This window comes from Taudactylus pleione, unplaced genomic scaffold, assembly GCF_031769625.1.
Source record: "Taudactylus pleione unplaced genomic scaffold, aTauple2 ptg000199l, whole genome shotgun sequence".
In the NCBI taxonomy this organism is placed as follows: Eukaryota; Metazoa; Chordata; class Amphibia; order Anura; family Myobatrachidae; genus Taudactylus; species Taudactylus pleione.
This window is the reverse complement of record NW_028284601.1, coordinates 735,676-750,305: the sequence shown is the minus strand read 5'-3', so window position 1 is coordinate 750,305 and position 14,630 is coordinate 735,676.

Below are 14,630 nucleotides of genomic sequence, written 5' to 3'. Positions count from 1 at the left end.
CGGTTTCAGTAAGAGGCACACCGCCGACAACCTCTTAGAGAAACTGAGGGAAATCATCGCCCAGTGGCTTACCCCACTTAGACTCTCCTGGGGATTTGTGATATCTGACAACGCCACCAATATTGTGCGGGCATTACATCTGGGCAAATTCCAGCACGTCCCATGTTTTGCTCACACAATAAACTTGGTGGTGCAGAATTTTCTGAAAAGCGACAGGGGCGTGCAGGAGACGCTTTGGGTGGCCCGAAAAATTTCTGGCCACTTTCGCCATTCAGCGACTGCGTCCCGAAGACTGGAGCGCCAGCAAACACTCTTGAACCTGCCCCGCCATCACCTGAAGCAAGAGGTTGTGACGCGGTGGAACTCAACCCTCTATATGCTTCAGAGGATGGAGGAGCAGCAAAAGGCCATACAAGCCTATACATCCACCTATGACATAGGCAAAGGAGAGGGTATGCACCTGACTCAAGCGCAGTGGAGAATGATTTCCGTGTTGTGCAAGGTTCTCCAGCCCTTCGAACTTGCCACACGTGAAGTCAGTTCAGACACAGCCAGCTTAAGTCAGGTCATTCCCCTCATCAGGCTTTTGCAGAAGCAGCTGGAGAAAGTGAAGGAGGAGCTAAGACGGAGCGATTCCGCTCGGCATGTGGGACTTGTGGATGAAGCCCTTCATTCGCTTTGCCAGGATTCCAGGGTGGTCAATCTGTTGAAATCAGACCACTACATTTTGGCCACCGTGCTTGATCATAGGTTTAAAGCCTATGTGGTGTCTCTCTTTCCGGCCGACACAAGCCTGCAGAGGTGCAAAGACCTGCTGGTGAACACACTGTCAGCTGAAGCGGAACGTGACACGTCAACGGCTCCTTCTTCATTTTCTCCCGCAACTGGGGCTGCCAGGAAAAAACTTAGGTATCCTAAGCAACCCACTGGCGGTGATGCAGGGCAGGCAGGACCAAGTTTGGACATCTGGTCCGGACTGAAGGACCTGGCAACAATTTCTGACATGTCTACTGTCACTGCATATGATACTGTCACCATTGACAGAATGGTGGAGGATTACATCGGTGACAGCATCCAAGTAGGCATGTCAGACAGTCCATACCTGTACTGGCAGGAAAAAGAGGCAATTTGGAGGCCCCTGTACAAACTGGCTCTATTTTACCTGAGTTGCCCCCCCTCCAGTGTGTACTCCGAAAGAGTGTTTAGTGCAGCCGGGAACCTTGTCAGCGAAAGGCGTAGGAGGTTGCCTCCACAGAATGTGGAGAAGATGATGTTCATCAAAATGAATTATCAGCTCTTCCAGGGAGACCAGCCTCCAGAAGGTACAGAGGGACCTGTGGTGGTGGATTCAAGTGGGGACGAGTTAATACTTTGTGAGGATGAGGATGTACACACTGAAGAGGGTGAGGAATCGGTGGATGAGGAGGATGAGGATGACATCTTGTCTCCGTAGAGCCAGTTTGTGCAGGGACACATTAATTGCCAGCTTGTTTTGTGGGGGCCCAAACGAACCAATCATTTCAGCCACAGTTGTGTGGCAGACCCTGGCGCTGAAATGATTGATTTGTTAAAGTGTGCATGTCCTGTTTATACAACATAAGGGTGGGTGGGAGGGCCCAAGGACAATTCCATCTTGCACTTCTTTTTTTTCTTTGCATTATGTACAGTTTGGGGCCTAGTTTTTCTAACTGCCATCCTGTCTGCCACTGCAGTGTCACTCCTAGATGGGTCACGTGTTTGTGCCGCCCACTCGTGTCGCTTAGCATAGTCATCCAGCTACCTCGGTGCAACCTTTTGGACATAAAAACACTATTGTGAGGTGTGAGGTGTTCAGAATAGACTGGAAATGAGTGGAAATTAAGGTTATTGAGGTTAATAATAGCATAGGAGCAGAGAAACCAACAAATTCTGTGATTTTAGCTGTTTTTATGCTTTTTTAAAAAAAAATACAGATCCAAAACACAAAACCCAGAACCCAAAACACGGAAGGGTGGTTTTGGCAAAACCAATCCAGATCCAAAACACGAAGAAAGATCCAGATCCAAAACCAAAACACAAAACACGAAAAGTGGCCGGTGCACACCCCTAATATATATATACACATATATATATATATATATATATATATATATATATAGTGACACAGTCAGATTAGGGGTTCCCTCTCCTGGGTAGAAGGACTCCTTTCTTACACACACACACAGCAGCAGGGAAGCAGCACACCAGTCTGGATGCAAGTACAAGCTGGTCGGCGCCAGTCTTTATTGTACAATGTCAGAAACAACATAAAGAAAACATAAACATAAAGCCTAGCCCTGTCGGGGCACTAACTTCATAGGTAGTTCCCTCACTACCAGAACTTGGCAAGGCCGAATGCCCTCACCAGCAACCAAGGCACAGCACAACACTTACAGCTAGGTTTTCAAGTGTCTCTGAGCAAACTCCCTGTCTGCTCTCCCAGGTGAGGCAATCAGCCCTCAACACACTAGGCTTATTTTGGCCACTCTCAGGTGGAAACCCTAACAAGCCTGTTACCAGGCTAAGAGAACCAAAACCTGGAGTGGCCGTGGGTGGAGCCCTCCCTCTCCTCTCACCCACAACCCCCAGGTCCCAAACCAGCTTTTCAAACAGCCGAGACTCAAGCCTGCTACACTGCAGACTTTCTCCTGGAGGTTTAAAACACATAAGACAGGAATCTGGGACAAATGTACCTGCCACAGACCACTTTACCAATGATCCTATCACAATATATATATAAAAACGGTACTAAGTTCGTGGGCTGGGACATTGCGTTTTAAGAATGTGGATGCCTATTTGGACAAGAAGATATGTCCAGGTATTGAAGTTAATTATGTGTGAAGGTGCCCATTCACTTGGCGATAATACTGAGTGATTGCACGATTACAACATTGTAATCATACAATCGCTCAGTTATTGGCTGCAAATCAGGCATTTAAATGTCTAAAACGACCAGACAGGCGCACATGCCCGCTGGTCCTTTCCAACATCTATCATCGCCCGAACATGACGGTCAACCTGACAACCGTCGTCAGGTTGACCATGATCGGAGATGATTGATGTGCATACACTGAACGTCTGAACATTCAGTGTATGCACCTCACCCCAAGGAAAATGACTGCACGATTACAATGTCGTAATCATGCCGTCGTCCCCACATCTACAAGTGGATGGGCACATTGAGTGTTTAATAAAACTTTACTGTCATGGTGTGTGTGTTCTGTATTTTGTTTAACATTTCTTGTGCAGGTGAACTACAGGTACCAGCGGACCCGTAATGCCCCGAATTGTGGTACCTGTAGTTCTCCGAGTACCAGCATGAGGGGGAGGCTTGCTGGGGATATGTAGTGATAATGCAAAAGACAATGTAACTTCATCTATTTTTACCCCACACTTTACACCATCAACCTGGCACCCAACGCCCAGGGGATAGCCCCATCCTGGAGGACACCTTTATTGGGGGATGGGGGTAGCCTCCTCCCCAGAGATCCACAGTCTGGGCTGACTAGCGGACAGGCGTAATGTTTTGGTTGGGGGACCCGGTGCAAGGGTTCCCCAGGCTGTGGCATTACACCCCTCTAGAAAGAGTCCTGTGCTAGTTATGGAAAATAAAGAGGCCTCTACTTATTGTGACCCCTGTATTTCTAATGAGCCCATTGTGCCTAGTGGTAGTTGTGCTAAATACAGGGGAACCGTATGTCTTTTGTCCCCGGTATTATGACAACCAGGACTGGCTCTGAAAAGGTCTTGGCTGGTTGTGATTTAGAGGGGCATGTCATTTTTTTGGTGTGCCTTTTTTATTTTAACAGAGATGCATGCATGGGATCGGTATTAAGTAATCGTTATGATTACCGGCGTCCGCATGGCCGGTAGTTCTAATCCCGACACAGGAGGAAATCCCGATCGTCCCTAAGGTAAGTACTAACCTAGTACAGGACATCAATACACACAAACGTCTATATATATATATATTATATATATATATATATATATATATACACACATACAACTGAATGGCGGCACTCGGATAAAGACTCAGCACAACTACCGGTGTGCTGAGGCCTGATTCAGAGGCGCTCGCAAAAAGCGAGCGCTCACTCTGAATCAGGGCGGACGATTTTTTTTTAAAACCCAGGATCCTAGCCGCTTGCTAAGCTGTGGGTGACCACCGACAGCTTTAGCGGGCGGCCAGGTGATGGTCGCAATTATCGCGACCATCGGGCATGCGACGAGACCCTTGTGGTAGGGTCTCATTTGCTGCAAGCCCCAGTGAGCTTCCTGCTCTAATAGAGCAGGAAGCTCACTACTGACATCACGAGTGATGTCAGTAGGGCCACCCACAAATGGCAGGCGTTCCTTCAGGAACTCATCTGTTTTTCCAGCCACCCCCCCTCCCCACCTACAAAACGGTGCAACATCGACAGCCACCCCGTTGGTAGCGAGCCCCGGAGCAAGTGAATTTGTCACGCAGTGCCCCACCATCAACCCGTTTGCGAGTGCATAGCGCTTGCGAGCGGGTCTGAATCAGGCCCTGAGTCTTTATCTGAGTGCCATAGTTTTGTTGTTTATGCTGGATCCCGGGCTGGAGCTACCTACGGAGGGCACCGGTGCCTATATTTCCACATAGCCTGCTGCCTATCAAGAGGAAGATATATATATATATATATATATATTAGGGGTGAGCGGGTTCGGATTTCTGAAATCCGAACCCCCCCGAGCCCCCCCGATCCGAGTCCGATCCGAGTCAGGCTCGACTTTTCCCGCCTGACTCGGATCTGAAATCGAGGCAAAACGTCATCATCCCGCCTTCCGAGTCTCGCGGGTTTTGGATCCTATATAAGGTACTAGGGGTGAGCGGGTTCGGATTTCTGAAATCCGAACCCCCCCGAGCCCCCCCGATCCGAGTCCGATCCGAGTCAGGCTCGACTTTTCCCGCCTGACTCGGATCTGAAATCGAGGCAAAACGTCATCATCCCGCCTTCCGAGTCTCGCGGGTTTTGGATCCTATATAAGGTACTAGGGGTGAGCGGGTTCGGATTTCTGAAATCCGAACCCCCCCGAGCCCCCCCGATCCGAGTCCGATCCGAATCAGGCTCGACTTTTCCCGCCTGACTCGGATCTGAAATCGAGGCAAAACGTCATCATCCCGCCTTCCGAGTCTCGCGGGTTTTGGATCCTATATAAGGTACCCACGTCGGCGCCATTTTCTCACTCGGCTGTGGACAGTGAAGAGGGAGGGTGGGAGTTAGGGCTGTGTAGTGTAGTGTAGTGTAGTGCTGCTGTTGTCCACTACTTCAAAGTCCATAGGGGCTGGCTGTGTTGTGCTGTGCTGCTGTTGTTAATAGGGGCTGTGTCCACTACTTCAAAGTCCATAGGGGCTGGCTGGACTGTGTTGTGCAGTCAGTTCTCCATAGGGGCTGTGTCCACTCCAAAGTCCTGTGCAGTGTCCCAGTCCTAAAGGGGTGCTGTAGTGTTGTCCAGGGGGTGCTCTGTCCATCAGGGGTGCTCCCCCCAAGTGCTAAAAAAATAATATATTTTCTGTGTTTGTGAATTGTGTGTGCAGTAGCCGCACGTGCATCAACAAAGTAGTGCCAAGCGTGCACCTGTGTCATAAGTAAAGGGCCGGCTGGCTTGACCGTTAAAGGGTGCTGTAACCCCCAAAGTACACTCCAGTCCAAACCAAAAAAAAAATATTTTCTGTGTTTGTGAATTGTGTGCGCAGTAGCCGCACGTGCATCAACAAAGTAGTGCCAAGCGTGCGCCTGTGTCATAAGTAAAGGGCCGGCTGGCTTGACCGTTAAGGGTGCTGTAACCCCCGAAAGTACACTCCAGTCCAAACCAAAAAAAAAATTATTTTCTGTGTTTGTGAATTGTGTGCGCAGTAGCCGCACGTGCATCAACAAAGTAGTGCCAAGCGTGCGCCTGTGTCATAAGTAAAGGGCCGGCTGGCTTGACCGTTAAGGGTGCTGTAACCCCCGAAAGTACACTCCAGTCCAAACCAAAAAAAAAATTATTTTCTGTGTTTGTGAATTGTGTGCGCAGTAGCCGCACGTGCATCAACAAAGTAGTGCCAAGCGTGCGCCTGTGTCATAAGTAAAGGGCCGGCTGGCTTGACCGTTAAAGGGTGCTGTAACCCCCAAAGTACACTCCAGTCCAAACCAAAAAAAATTTTATTTTCTGTGTTTGTGAATTGTGTGCGCAGTAGCCGCACGTGCATCAACAAAGTAGTGCCAAGCGTGCGCCTGTGTCATAAGTAAAGGGCCGGCTGGCTTGACCGTTAAAGGGTGCTGTAACCCCCAAAGTACACTCCAGTCCAAACCAAAAAAAAATTTATTTTCTGTGTTTGTGAATTGTGTGCGCAGTAGCCGCACGTGCATCAACAAAGTAGTGCCAAGCGTGCGCCTGTGTCATAAGTAAAGGGCCGGCTGGCTTGACCGTTAAAGGGTGCTGTAACCCCCAAAGTACACTCCAGTCCAAACCAAAAAAAAATTTATTTTCTGTGTTTGTGAATTGTGTGCGCAGTAGCCGCACGTGCATCAACAAAGTAGTGCCAAGCGTGCACCTGTGTCATAAGTAAAGGGCCGGCTGGCTTGACCGTTAAAGGGTGCTGTAACCCCCGAAAGTACACTCCAGTCCAAACCAAAAAAAAAATTATTTTCTGTGTTTGTGAATTGTGTGCGCAGTAGCCGCACGTGCATCAACAAAGTAGTGCCAAGCGTGCGCCTGTGTCATAAGTAAAGGGCCGGCTGGCTTGACCGTTAAAGGGTGCTGTAACCCCCGAAAGTACACTCCAGTCCAAACCAAAAAAAAATGTATTTTCTGTGTTTGTGAATTGTGTGCGCAGTAGCCGCACGTGCATCAACAAAGTAGTGCCAAGCGTGCGCCTGTGTCATAAGTAAAGGGCCGGCTGGCTTGACTGTTAAAGGGTGCTGTAACCCCCAAAGTACACTCCAGTCCAAACCAAAAAAAAATTTATTTTCTGTGTTTGTGAATTGTGTGCGCAGTAGCCGCACGTGCATCAACAAAGTAGTGCCAAGCGTGGTGACACCCTCAAAGTGTGCTACACAAACAATAAAAATATTCTTCTTCTTTTTTCTGTCTTTGTGAATTGTGTGGGCTGTAGCCGCACCTGCATCCTTAAAGCAGCAGCGACAAGCGTGCGTCTGTCTGTTAAAGGGTGGTGACACCCTCAAAGTGTGCTACACAAACAATTAAAATATTGTTCTTTTTTTTTCTGTCTTTGTGAATTGTGTGGGCTGTAGCCGCACTTGCATCCTCAAAGCAGCAGCGACAAGCGTGCGTCTGTCTGTTAAAGGGTGTTGTAACTCTCAAAGTGCTCCAAAAAATCAAAAAAAATTTTTTAATGTGTTTGTGACTTGTGTGCGATGTAGCCACACTTGCATCCTCAAGCGTGCGTCTGTCTGTTAAAGGGTGGTGACACCCTCAAAGTGTGCTACACAAACAATAAAAATATTCTTCTTCTTTTTTCTGTCTTTGTGAATTGTGTGGGCTGTAGCCGCACCTGCATCCTTAAAGCAGCAGCGACAAGCGTGCATCTGTCTGTTAAAGGGTGGTGTAACTCACGAAGTGCTCCAAAAAATAAAAAACTATTTTTTTTATGTGTTTGTGACTTGTGTGCGATGTAGCCGCACTTGCATCCTCAAAGCAGCAGCGACAAGCGTGCGTCTGTCTGTTAAAGGGTGGTGACACCCTCAAAGTGTGCTACACAAACAATAAAAATATTCTTCTTTTTTCTGTCTTTGTGAATTGTGTGGGCTGTAGCCGCACCTGCATCCTTAAAGCAGCAGCGACAAGCGTGCGTCTGTCTGTTAAAGGGTGGTGACACCCTCAAAGTGTGCTACACAAACAATTAAAATATTGTTCTTTTTTTTTCGGTCTTTGTGAAATGTGTGGGCTGTAGCCGCACCTGCATCCTTAAAGCAGCAGCGACAAGCGTGCGTATGTCTGTTAAAGGGTGGTGACACCCTCAAAGTGTGCTACACAAAGAATAAAAATATTCTTCTTCTTTTTTCTGTCTTTGTGAATTGTGTGGGCTGTAGCCGCACTTGCATCCTCAAAGCAGCAGCGACAAGCGTGCGTCTGTCTGTTAGAGGGTGGTGTAACCCTCAAAGTGTGCTCCACAAACAATAAAAATATTCTTTTTTTTTTCTGTCTTTGTGAATTGTGTGGGCTGTAGCCGCACTTGAATCCTCAAAGCAGCAGCGACAAGCGTGCGTCTGTCTGTTAAAGGATTACATCGGTGACAGCATCCAAGTAGGCATGTCAGACAGTCCGTACCTGTACTGGCAGGAAAAAGAAGCAATTTGGAGGTCCCTGTACAAACTGGCTCTATTTTACCTGAGTTGCCCCCCCTCCAGTGTGTACTCCGAAAGAGTGTTTAGTGCAGCCGGGAACCTTGTTAGCGAAAGGCGTAGGAGGTTGCTTCCACAAAATGTGGAGAAGATGATGTTCATAAAATGAATGATCAACTCTTCCAGGGAGACCAGCCTCCAGAACGTACAGAGGGACCTGTGGTTCCAGCAGGGACGAATTAATACTCTGTGAGGATGAGGATGTACATAACACTGAAGAGGGTGAGGAATCTGTGGATGAGGAGGATGAGGACGACTTCTTGCCTCCGTAGAGCCAGTTTGTGCAGGGACAGATTAATTGCCAGCTTGTTTTGTGGGGGCCCAAACGAACCAATCATTTCAGCCACAGTTGTGTGGCAGACCCTGGCGCTGAAATGATTGGTTTGTTAAAGTGTGCATGTCCTGTTTATACAACATAAGGGTGGGTGGGAGGGCCCAAGGACAATTCCATCTTGCACCTCTTTTTTTTCTTTGCATTATGTACAGTTTGGGGCCTAGTTTTTCAATGCCATCCTGTCTGCCACTGCAGTTTCACGCCTAGATGGGTCACGTGTTTGTGCCGCCCACTCGTGTCACTTAGCATAGTCATCCAGCTACCTCGGTGCAACCTTTTGGACATAAAAACACTATTGTGAGGTGTGAGGTATTCAGAATAGACTGGAAATGAGTGGAAATTAAGGTTATTGAGGTTAATAATAGCATAGGAGCAGAAAAACCTACAAATTCTGTGATTTTAGCTGTTTTTATGCTTTTTTTCAAAAAAAAACAGATCCAAAACACAAAACCCAGAACCCAAAACACGGAAGGGTGGTTTTGGCAAAACCAATCCAGATCCAAAACACGAAGAAAGATCCAGATCCAAAACCAAAACACAAAACACGAAAAGTGGCCGGTGCACACCCCTATAAGGTACCCACGTCGGCGCCATTTTCTCACTCGGCTGTGGACAGTGAAGAGGGAAGGTGGGAGTTAGGGCTGTGTAGTGTAGTGTAGTGCTGCTGTTGTCCACTACTTCAAAGTCCATAGGGGCTGGCTGTGTTGTGCTGTGCTGCTGTTGTTAATAGGGGCTGTGTCCACTACTTCAAAGTCCATAGGGGCTGGCAGGACTGTGTTGTGCAGTCAGTTCTCCATAGGGGCTGTGTCCACTCCAAAGTCCTGTGCAGTGTCCCAGTCCTAAAGGGGTGCTGTAGTGTTGTCCAGGGGGTGCTCTGTCCATCAGGGGTGCTCCCCCCAAGTGCTAAAAAAATAATATATTTTCTGTGTTTGTGAATTGTGTGCGGAGTAGCCGCACGTGCATCAACAAAGTAGTGCCAAGCGTGCGCCTGTGTCATAAGTAAAGGGCCGACTGGCTTGACCGTTAAAGGGTGCTGTAACCCCCGAAAGTACACTCCAGTCCAAACCAAAAAAAAAATAATTTTCTGTGTTTGTGAATTGTGTGCGCAGTAGCCGCACGTGCATCAACAAAGTAGTGCCAAGCGTGCGCCTGTGTCATAAGTAAAGGGCCGGCTGGCTTGACCGTTAAAGGGTGCTGTAACCCCCAAAGTACACTCCAGTCCAAACCAAAAAAAAAATAATTTTCTGTGTTTGTTAATTGTGTGCGCAGTAGCCGCACGTGCATCAACAAAGGAGCAGCGCCAAGCGTGCGCCTGTGTCCCATAAGTAAAGAGCCGGCTGGCTCATTTCTTAAAGGCTGGTGTAACCCACAAAGTGCACTACTCTCCAGCAAAAATAAAAAAATATTTTCTGTGTTTAGCCGCACGTATATATCAAATCGATATAACATAAATGGAGGACCAAACTTTCTCCGATAAAAATAAAATAGAGAAAGATCAAGAACCACTTCCTCCTAGTGCTGAAGCTGCTGCCACTAGTCATGACATAGACGATAACATGCCATCAACGTCGTCTGCCAAGGCCGATGCCCAATGTCATAGTAGAGGGCACATACAATCCCAAATGATAAAGTTCAGGAAAATGACCTTGAAAAAAACATTTAAATCATCTGAAGAGAAACGTAAACTTGCCAATATGCCATTTACGACACGGAGTGGCAAGGAACGGCTAAGGTCGATCCCTAGTATGTTCATGACTAGTGGTTCAGCTTCACATGACGATGGAAGCCCTCCTCCCACTAAAAAAATCAAAAGAGTTAAGCTGGCAAAAGCACAGCGAAGAACTGTGCTTTCTAAGAAGATATCACAAATCCCCAAGGAGAGTCCAAGTGAGGTGGTGGTTGCGATGCCTGACCTTCCCAGCACTGGACGGGAAGAGGTGGCTCTTTCCACCATTTGCACGCCCCCTGCAAGTGCTGAAAGGAGCACCCACAGTCCACTTGCTGATATGCAAATTGAAGATGTCACTGTTGAAGTACAACAGGATGAGGATACTGGTGTAGCTGGCGCTGAGGAGGAAGTTGGCGAGGAGGATTCTGATGGTGATGTGGTTTGTTTAAATCAGGCTCCGGGGGAGACAGTTGTTGTCCATGGGATGAAAAAGCCCATCACGGTCATGCCTGGGCAGAAGACCAAACATTCCACCTCTTTGGTCTGGCAATATTTCTATCCAAATCCGGACAACAACTGTCATGCCATATGTACCATATGTAAAGGTGAAATAAGTAGGGGTAGGGACGTCATCCAGCGAGGAACATCCTCCCTTATACGGCACCTGCAGCGCGTTCATAAAAAGTTACTGTCAAGTTCAGAAACTTTGGCTAAGATCATAAGCAGTCCAGGGACACCTAAATCCCGTTGTCCTGTTGTATCCGAGCGCCTGCAAACCACACCGTCAACTCCCTCCTTGTCAATTTCCTCCTTAGTCAGGATCGGAAGTAGTCCTGCAGGCCATGTCACTGGCATGACTGACTCTCCTATCCGGGATTCCTCTGGAGGATCCTGCATTGCTACGCCTACTGCTGCCACTGCTGCTGTTGCTGCTGCTGGGAGTCGTTCATCATCCCAGAGAGGAAGTAGGAACACCACTACTTTTACTAAACAATTGACGCTCCAACAGTCCTTAGCGAGGAGGATGAAGTACGACAGCAGTCATCCTGAAGCAAAACGTATAACTGAGGCCTTGACTGCTATGTTGGTGTTAGACGTGCGTCCGGTATCCGCCATTAGTGCAGTGGGATTTAGACAATTGATGGAGGTAGTGTGTCCCCGGTTCCAAATCCCGTCTAGATTCCACTTCACTAGGCAGGCGATACCGAGACTGTACAGAAACGTCAGAAAAAGTGTCCTCAGTGTCCTGAAAAATGCCGTTGTACACAATGTCCACTTAACCACGGACATGTGGACAAGTGGAACAGGGCAGACTAAGGACTATATGACTGTGACAGCCCACTGGGTAGATGTATCACCTTATGCAGCAACAGCAGCAGCATCACCAGTAGCAGCATCTCAGAAACGCCAGCTCGTTAAAAGGCAGGCTACGCTGTGTATCACCGGTTTCAGTAAGAGGCACACCGCCGACAACCTCTTAAAGAAACTGAGGGAAATCATCGCCCAGTGGCTTACCCCACTTAGACTCTCCTGGGGATTTGTGATATCTGACAACGCCACCAATATTGTGAGGGCATTACATCTGGGCAAATTCCAGCACGTCCCATGTTTTGCTCACACAATAAACTTGGTGGTGCAGAATTTTCTGAAAAGCGACAGGGGCGTGCAGGAGACGCTTTGGGTGGCCCGAAAAATTTCTGGCCACTTTCGCCATTCAGCGACTGCGTGCCGAAGACTGGAGCGCCAGCAAACACTCTTGAACCTGCCCCACCATCACCTGAAGCAAGAGGTTGTGACGCGGTGGAACTCAACCCTCTATATGCTTCAGAGGATGGAGGAGCAGCAAAAGGCCATACAAGCCTATACATCCACCTATGACATAGGCAAAGGAGGGGGTATGCACCTGACTCAAGCGCAGTGGAGAATGATTTCCGTGTTGTGCAAGGTTCTCCAGCCCTTCGAACTTGCCACACGTGAAGTCAGTTCAGACACTGCCAGCTTGAGTCAGGTCATTCCCCTCATCAGGCTTTTGCAGAAGCAGCTGGAGAAAGTGAAGGAGGAGCTAAGACGGAGCGATTCCGCTCGGCATGTGGGACTTGTGGATGAAGCCCTTCATTCACTTTGCCAGGATTCCAGAGTGGTCAATCTGTTGAAATCAGACCACTACATTTTGGCCACCGTGCTCGATCCTAGGTTTAAAGCCTATGTGGTGTCTCTCTTTCCGGCCGACACAAGCCTGCAGAGGTGCAAAGACCTGCTGGTGAACACACTGTCAGCTGAAGCGGAACGTGACACGTCAACGGCTCCTTCTTCATTTTCTCCCGCAACTGGGGCTGCCAGGAAAAAACTTAGGTATCCTAAGCAACCCGCTGGCGGTGATGCAGGGCAGGCAGGACCAAGTTTGGACATCTGGTCCGGACTGAAGGACCTGGCAACAATTTCTGACATGTCTACTGTCACTGCATATGATACTGTCACCATTGACAGAATGGTGGAGGATTACATCGGTGACAGCATCCAAGTAGGCATGTCAGACAGTCCATACCTGTACTGGCAGGTAAAAGAGGCAATTTGGAGGCCCCTGTACAAACTGGCTCTATTTTACCTGAGTTGCCCCCCCTCCAGTGTGTACTCCGAAAGAGTGTTTAGTGCAGCCGGGAACCTTGTCAGCGAAAGGCGTAGGAGGTTGCTTCCACAGAATGTGGAGAAGATGATGTTCATCAAAATGAATTATCAGCTCTTCCAGGGAGACCAGCCTCCAGAAGTTACAGAGGGACCTGTGGTGGTGGATTCAAGTGGGGACGAGTTAATACTTTGTGAGGATGAGGATGTACACACTGAAGAGGGTGAGGAATCGGTGGATGAGGAGGATGAGGATGACATCTTGCCTCCGTAGAGCCAGTTTGTGCAGGGACACATTAATTGCCAGCTTGTTTTGTGGGGGCCCAAACGAACCAATCATTTCAGCCACAGTTGTGTGGCAGACCCTGGCGCTGAAATGATTGGTTTGTTAAAGTGTGCATGTCCTGTTTATACAACATAAGGGTGGGTGGGAGGGCCCAAGGACAATTCCATCTTGCACCTCTTTTTTTTCTTTGCATTATGTACAGTTTGGGGCCTAGTTTTTCAAACTGCCATCCTGTCTGCCACTGCAGTTTCACGCCTAGATGGGTCACGTGTTTGTGCCGCCCACTCGTGTCGCTTAGCATAGTCATCCAGCTACCTCGGTGCAACCTTTTGGACATAAAAACACTATTGTGAGGTGTGAGGTGTTCAGAATAGACTGGAAATGAGTGGAAATTAAGGTTATTGAGGTTAATAATAGCATAGGAGCAGAAAAACACACAAATTCTGTGATTTTAGCTGTTTTTATGCTTTTTTTCAAAAAAATACAGATCCAAAACACAAAACCCAGAACCCAAAACACGGAAGGGTGGTTTTGGCAAAACCAATCCAGATCCAAAACACGAAGAAAGATCCAGATCCAAAACCAAAACACAAAACACGAAAAGTGGCCAGTGCACACCCCTAGTGTGTACACACCTTTACTATAATATAAACTTAGCAGACACTTTTTTTAGGAACGGTTTTCTAGTATTGGGTTAGACCACCCCTTTGAAACAGAACAACCTAAATTCTTTGTGTCACGTATTTAACAAAGTGACTGAAACAGTCCTTAGAGATGGTGACATGGTGGCATCACACTGTTGCTGCAGATCTGTCAGCTGCATATTCATGTTGCAAATCTCCAATTCCACCACATCCCAATGGTGCCTTACCAGACTGAGACCTGGTGACTGTGGAGGTTATTGGAGTACACGGATCTCATTGTCATGTTCATGGGATCAGCTTGAGATGAGATACACTTTGTGATATGGCGCGTTGTCCTGCCGGAAGCGCTGTAGAAGGGTAGACAAATGGCCATGAAGGATTGCACTTGGGGCCTGATTCAGACCCACTCGCGAGCGGCTGTCCGCTCGCAAGTGGGTCGATGGTGTGCACTAAGCATGCGCACGCCGGAGGGAGCTCCGTCGTGCGCATGCGCGAGACGCGACGAGCGAATGACTTTCCTTTGCTCATTGTGTCTGATCAAAGGGGGCGTGCTGTCGATGTTGATTGACAGCACGCCCCCTTTGGTGGGCGTGCCGGGGGCGTGCCTCCCAGACGGGGGCGTTCCCAAGGGACCGCCTACCGTCAGAAGCCGGCCCACTGACATCACTAGTGATGTCAGTGGGAG